General features: G+C 35.9%; 1 long non-coding RNA gene across 2 annotated transcripts; it reads right to left on the reverse strand.

Moving 5' to 3' along the window:
• Positions 1-810: 810 nt before the first annotated feature.
• Positions 811-7,280, reverse strand: LOC116637438. 2 transcript variants are annotated; one of them, XR_004300473.1, is made up of 3 exons: positions 6,814-7,280; positions 5,027-5,387; positions 811-4,715 (listed from the first exon to the last, which is right to left on the reverse strand). It is a non-coding gene; the product is annotated as an uncharacterized LOC116637438 (long non-coding RNA). The 2 variants fall into 2 exon arrangements; XR_004300474.1 differs by lacking the exon at positions 6,814-7,280 and having other exon boundaries at positions 5,027-5,140; positions 5,263-5,303.
• Between the last annotated feature and the right edge of the window lie 606 nt (positions 7,281-7,886).

The following is a 7,886-nucleotide window of genomic DNA, read 5'->3' on the forward strand; positions in this document are numbered from 1 at the left end:
CAAATCCATAGAATGAACACAGAAACTGAGAATTCTCTGAAACATCCCATTTTATAAAATACCCACACATACACCCATGTTTCATAGAGATTCAGAAAGTGTCCTTTGCCCTTGCAGCTCCCAGCCCAATGTCTCAGCAATAAATCCTGATTTCAACATCATGGTGCCAAGCCCCCAGTCCTTGTCAGAATCCACATTTCATGACATTAATCTGATCACTGAAATTGGCATAGGTACATGGTATACCATTTATCATGAAATGAACAGAAAGGAGAAACCTCTTGTCTATATTCCCATAGTGGTACCATTTTTTTTTTCTTCTTTCATTTTTATTCTTCTCATCTCAGAAGCTCTTTTCTACAACTCAAAATCATAAAACTTAGTCCACATGGCCATGGTGGTACCCAGTGAATTCTCCCCTTATACACTACCTGCTTTTTGATTGCAAGTGTTTGGGAATGGAAGGAAATAACTAAGGTACACAGATTTCACAAATTCTGAAACTGTCATATACAATATCCTGCCCAAATCCATAGTTTGTATATCTCCTTTTTTGATAACCCAGGCATTAACATTTCCTTTTTTTAAAAGATTTTATTTATTTATTTGAGAGAGAAAATGAGAGAGAGAGCACGAGAGGGGGGAGGGTCAGAGGGAGAAGCAGACTCCCCGCTGAGCAGGGAGCCCGATGCAGGACTCGATCCTGGGAGTCCAGGATCATGACCTGAACCGAAGGCAGTCGCGTAACTGACTGAGCCACCCAGGCGCCCCTAGGCATTAACATTTCTTATCCTTGAACTCATCCTAGCAAAATAAAAACTACAAATTTGGTTTAATGGAAGGAACATATTTGCCTGCTATTTATCTTTGTACTGAAAAAAGGGTTCAACAAATTTCAGTTTTTTAAATGCTTATCAAATTTCTCATCTGTTTCTCACTGGAGAGAATGTCCTTATCTCTGATACAAATGTATATTTTATAAATTTTAAATAGAAATATAGCCATAGAACAGAGAAACAATAAAAAGGAGGAGGGGAAAATGACTTAGCAAGAGGATCACCATGATATCAGGGGAGCTTTTTCAAAATACATACACCTTTCTTTTCTATCCTACCCCCCAAATTGTGAGCTACACATTTTTCACATCGACTAAGCTAAGAACGGAAGAGAAGTGTTCCTAGTTTTATCTTCTCTTGTCAGAGTTCTCTGAAAGCCTAATTATTGTTTTAACCTCTGTGTACAAGTTCTGTGGGTGCACTTTATCCTTGATAACTTGCAAAGCTCTAATCTGGCTGTCATTTCAATCTACCAGAGGGGCAATCAGTTCCTGGGAATGTGGTGTGAGAGTAGACAAATACTATCATAAGGATCAAATTAAATTGACTTGGATTTGTCCACTGTTAGGACTTGGTCCATACAGAGAAGAGAACATTCTCAGCATAACCCATGTGATCATAAATTATTTCACATTACCAGACTGCTCAGGATTCTATGGTAGTAAAAAAATGCACAGAAATTATTTGCTAGAGAACAATAGGAAAAAAAGCTTTTTGCTGAAATAAACTGTAAACCATTCACTCATTGGAAACTGGTCAATTTTTAGACTAAAGTTTCCAATTCATAACATTCTTAATCTAACGAATATGAATTCAACACCAAAAACAGTAACTCTATACATTATGTATCACTTCGCAGCTCACAATGAAAAAGCAGATGATCACATTTGATAACAAAAATCCATTTTATTATCTCAAATTACAGACAGGAAAAATGAAGTTCAGAGACATTAAATTACTTGCCCTGAACCTGCCAGGTCTCTGGTTCTTGGTATAGTCTCTTATGCTCTATCTCCTAGAGGTTAATATTAATTTCATTCAATTAACACAATTTCAACAAGGTGACTCTGACAATATTCAGTTGTTTTTCTACAGGCTAGGTTTTCTTCATCTAAACATTATCTTCTTCCTGATATCTTTTTAACAATAAATTACTAGAAGAACTTCAATGTCACAGGCTGGACAGCAAAACTTACAGGAGGGATGTGAGAGTCACAAGGCAGGTTCTGAGGCTGGTGTGTGTTGGTCTCCTGAGAGCATCAGAAAGAAATGCTGGGACTCTTATTAACAAAGAAGTATTGACAGATGTTCTTATGGTTTGCATCTAAATGAGCACAAACAATGCCTGCGCTGCCAAAATGAAATTATTCTATCCTTTTAGCATGATGTACAATTAAATATTTTCTAAATATTGTTAAGGAGCTAAAAATAATACTGATTGACCAATACTGTGATAGTGCAGTGAACAGAGACTCAGTTATAAGGTGGATCAGATATAAGTTAATGGAGCTTGCCAGAGCCATGAAAGAGTGTATTCTCTTCACAAGTGTCAACAATTTATTTTTATGAGCAGTTATTCACTAGAGGGTCAGGGGCCATTACAGTCAATATAAGCTCCAGGAAGGGGCTTCTTTTCTGGCACATGCTATATTCCTCCTCAGCAATATAATGGTGATTTAAACAAACCTATAAAAGCCAATTTTCAAAAAAAAACCACTCTAAATTAACATAATCTCTTATAGAAGACAGGAATGTTTGTGTTTACCTATTAGTACTTTAGGATAAGCTAAGTTTTCTCTATGATATTTCAATTGCCTATGTACCTTGAGCTGCACAGCTAATATCACCTTACTGTTGATAAAAATAGAGATCAGTCACGAACAAGCTAAAATATTTGTTCAAAATTATGTTAGTCATTAATAGGATCAAAATTAGAGAAAGAATTTCACTAGCCCATGCCATTACAAAATCTAACAAAGCTGTTCCTTAAGTGCATACATTTTAAAGAAGAAAAGGTATGAAGGAGGAAAGAGAGAGAGAGAGGGGAAGAGGAGGAGGGGGAAGGAAGAAAGGAAGGCAGGCATATGAAACTATAATTTGATGAGCTACATTTCTCCTAAATATTTACTACTAGATATTATTCAAAGAATACAATGGAGCTTTTAGCGAAATAACTATAGCTCTTCAGCCACAATAATGTATGTCTCCAGACTATTTGTTTATTAATAATTCAGCTTTTATCACCAAATATGCTTAATCATCTCAAGTGTGAAACTCATGTAATGTCATTTCCATTCATCTTAGAATATCGTCTTGGCAGTCAGTGGAGAGAATTATAGGATTAAGACCCCTGGCTATATATAAAACAAGGCAGAAACATAAAAATCTCTTCTTCAATTGCTAGACTGATGTAATGATTTTAATGACTTGCATACTGTTGTTCTTCACTCTTAGGAATGGATTATATTTCTGGAAACTGACTTGACTGACTAGGTTTCATCCAGTCTCTCTGGATTTTGCTGCTGAATATGATCACTTCTATCATATGAACAGCAGGATCCAAGCATCTGCTTCTTTAGTGCAGCTTCCATGGTATTATTGTTGAATGTGTGAGCCAGTAGGATCTTGCTGAATGAAGTGCACAATTCAAATCATAAAATTTTTCATACACCAGAGAACACTGTGGAGGCAACCCAAAGGTGAAATATAATTTCTATCCCGATAAGCTATTTGCTACAGACCCCTGAGACACAAAAGAAAGAAAGCTTTAAGAGGAATGTTTCTCAAAGTGAAGTCTGTGACCAACTGCCTCAGAATTATCAACAGTGATGAATAAGAGATGAAGATTCCTGGGCACCTCTTCCGATTTAGACTCCCATAATTTCTAGACGTAAATCCCAAGCATCTGCACAAGCTCACCTGGTGATCCTAAAATTTGAAAAGCCACTGTTCTTGAACCTAAAACTGCCTTAAAAAATAAAGTCTTAATTAAAAAAAAAAAAAAGCCACTATCTTACTATTTTTCTCACTGTTTTAAAACCTTGAGTCTATACAACTCTCAGTCTCCAATGATGTTCCCTTGAAGAAGACTTACAAAGCATGTTTTTGAACTGGACCAGTTTCTTACTATAGGCTGTCACGTAACCCAAGTGGGTAGAGCGTAACAACGCTGGAAAAATGTCACGGTAGGTTGCCAAGCGTAAGACTTGAATGAAATAGTTTAATTCTTACTGCATCAAGATAGAAATCATGGAATAGAATTTTTCAAAAATATGTTATAAAATATGAACGTAGTTTAAGATTTCTTATTGACATGTCTTTCCCAAACTAGATGATAGTGTCGATGACACAGTATTAAGGTATACCCATATAGTGCATGGGTAGAAACATATGGCAGCAAAACGGCTGCTTTCTTTGCCATATCCACACTCGCCGCATATCCTGGAACTTATTAAAATTCTGTTGAAGTGGTCAGACTGTTCTTAGTGTGCTTGTTTTTTCTTGGGGAAATCCAGTGCCCTTTCAATGAGGAAACATTTAGTTACCAAGCTATTCCTGATTTAAAAATAATTTGCAAACTCTGCCTTGTAAACACTTACAGATCTACCACAGAAGTCCCTGGAGCTACCTTGGAAGTAGCCCAAGTTTATCTCAAACATATCTTGCTCATGTAAAATAAATACTGAAGCCATTATTCTAAAGAAACTATTTTTCTAAACCAGTTGCTTTTCAAACTTAAAGTCAAAGGTGTCACCGTGGAAGTTGGAAATGCCAAGTCATGTGTTGGGTGAAATTGCCAGCACAGAAGAGGGACTGGGGGTACAGCTGCATTGCCCCTCTTCCCACGGACACAGGCTCTGCCGTTCAGCGTCTCCTATCCTGTAGAAAAGAAGAAAAATGACTGCAAATAAAGAGCTGGGCTCTAATCTAGGCTTATTCTCATAAACTTTCCACCTCCCTTCAATATTTCCTCTAGAGCTCAGGTTACAAAACTATGGCCCGTGGGCTAATACATCCTTCAACCAGCTTTTGTAAACAAATTTTTATTGGAATGCAGCCACACACACTTATTTACACCTATAACTGCTTTCCCACTACAAAGTAAAAGGTGAGTAGTTGTGAAGACACCCTTGGGACCACGAAGCTAAAAATATTTACTATCTGGTCCTTTACAAATAAAGTTTGCTTACCACTGATCTAGAGCATAGTCAAAGTTGCCTCAGTAGTGACTGTCATCAGTAGAGGTAGGTAGAAGTAGAGGTGGTAGATGCCCAGCATGATACAGGAGAGATTTTACCTGAATGCTGTTGCAGGAAAAATAAATAGCTTGATCATCAAAACAATTCTATTCTTCTTAACAAAATAATTTCTTTCAAAAGTGAGGATTTCACTGAATCACTATATGGAAATGGAGGTCAAAAATTACCAAGACAGGGGTATCTGGGTGGCTCAGTTGGTTAAGAATCCAACTCTTGGTCTCAGCTCAGGTCTTGATCTCAGGTTTGTGAGTAAATTCAAGCCCCTCATTGGATTCCACCCCAGGCATAGAGCCTATTTTAAAAACAAAATGACCAAGACAAAATAATGACTGTGGAAATACTATATCCCCAAACTTTTCTCCATATACTACACCTGTTATTTTTGCTGTATGCTTGATCCTGATAAACATGTAACAGCCCTCCTAATTTCCCCAGATAAATACCGATACTTAAATATTTCTTCTTGCTCCCCTACATTCTCTCATTCATTCACTCACGCAACAATTATTTAACAAGTCAATTATTTAGTAAGTACCTAATACGTGTCAATTCCTGTGCTAGGCACTTGGTATACAATGGTGAACAAATGGACATGGGTCAGCTTTCACAGAAAGGCTTGTAAGGTATAAATTTTGAACCAGATGGTCTTATACTTAAAGAGAAAAGAAATCAAACTCATAAATGAATTTTTCTCAGATTAAGCATATTATTATGTTATGATAAGTAATCAAGCAATGCAACTTACTGCAAAATATCAGTCTATAATATAATAATACAGATTACTGTCATTAAATTTTCCACATCATGACTTTTTTTTACACTAGTCAAAACCATTTTGTTATTTAGTATTTTTGTTAAAAACTTTGGTAATCTCACTCCAGAAACCAATATTGCACTGTATTTAATAAGTAAAATTTTAATAAAATTAGAAAAATTAAAAAAAAAAAACACAACTTTGGTAATCCTACTCACAGAGCTTAGTAAAAGGAGATTCAGAAAAGTAAACCTGTAGATACATAGAGTATAATGAGTTTTAGGAGAGGGGAAGTACAGAACACTAGGGAAGCAATGTAGTAGAAAATTGGGGGAGAGGAGGTGCCTGACAGAGGGAATAGGAAATTTTTAAAAAGAGAAAATGAAGAGGAAATGAGGAGAGGAGAGGATACCAAATCGTACATGTCCGTGTTCACTGTGTTAAGAATTCTGGTTGTCTGTTTGGTTGGTTGGTTTTTTTAATTGAGTTAATGGGAAGCAATCAGAAGTCTTAAAAAAGGAGATGATCACATTTTTCTTCATAAAGACTACTCTGGCTGGACCAAAGAAAAGGATGGAAGAATGAGGACTGTGGGAAGCTGGGAATCACTTGGAAATCACATATTCAAGAACGAGATGATGGAGGCTGATCTACAGTGATATTAGTGGAGATGAAATTAAGTAGAGAGATTCAAAAGCATTAAAATAAACAGGAAATAATTATCTATCAGATTTGGGGGCTGAAGAAAAGAAGAGAAGCAATCAAGAATGAGTTTTAGTTGGGTTTTGTTTTTTGGGTTTTGGTTTTGTTCCTTTTTGCTTTTGTTGTTTTTGTTTTTGTTTTTGTTTTTGTCTTGGACAACTGCCTAAGTTGTTGTGACATTTGCTATGATTGGGACTGCAAAGGGATGGCAGGATAGGAGAAAACATGGTAAGTTCGACCCGGGACATGGAATGTTTGGTACCTGGGAAACATCCAGATGACTTATGGCATAGGCAGTAGGGTAGGCACACCTGAGGCTCAGGAGATTGGAAATGAGGATGAGTCATCAGTCTATCAATAATAATTGAGACAACTGGAATGATTGAGATTAGCCAGGCTGAAAGTTTGGAGAAGTTTGGAGTGAATAAAAAAGAACCCAGAGCAGAATCCACTGAGTAGAACATGAAAATTCTGCAAAAAAAAAAAAAAAAAAAAAAGGTTAGGAAGGTGTGGTTAAGTAGGTAGGAAAACATATATTGAGTTTTGAATCAGAGTGAAAAGAGAGAGTTTCATGAAGAAAAAAATGGTCGATCATATCATATAAGCCTGAGAAAAAAATTAAGATAAAACCTAAAATATGTTCCTTAGATTTACTGTCACTGTCAATTATGGTGACAGCAGTTAGGAGAGGGGCAGAAGCCATGCTGCAGATGGTTGAGAAATCAACAAAGAAATGAAATGGAACAACAAATTTAGATAATGTTTTTCATATGTTTAACTATGAAGAAGAAAAGAGAGATAGAGAGTAGCTAGAGAGAAACATTAGGAGGAAGTTATGACCAGGAAAGCACATAAGCCAGGCTTCTAGAGAGCTCCCAATATTTTGTGCTTAACTGGTGGTCACATAGTATCTTTGTATTTCAAATAATTAAGCTGAACTTTATGTTTTCTGCATTTTTTGTTTGTTTATAATATTTGCCAATTTAAAATATATACAAAGATATTTTTAAAACCACAAAAGAAACATAAAAGAGTAAACCTAAAAAAAAGTCTGTAAAATGTGTGTGAATAAATTTATAAATCCCCATTGAAAGTAATTTCTTTTTAAGATCCTCTCTATTTGGAAGGCATATCATGTTTTTGATAGGGATATCAAGAACGGTTGAGATGCAAATTCTCCCAAATTGATTTACAGATTAAAAGCAATTCCAGTCAAATTCCAAAAAGAATTTTTACTGGGATAAAACAAACGAATTCTAAAATCCATGTCAGCAAAAAGGCTTAGAAACAACAAAAATATGACTGAAAAATAATAAGCTAACTTGTCATATATCA

Source organism: Phoca vitulina, unplaced genomic scaffold (genome assembly GCF_004348235.1).
Source record: "Phoca vitulina isolate PV1807 unplaced genomic scaffold, GSC_HSeal_1.0 scaffold14, whole genome shotgun sequence".
NCBI classification, from domain to species: domain Eukaryota; kingdom Metazoa; phylum Chordata; class Mammalia; order Carnivora; family Phocidae; genus Phoca; species Phoca vitulina.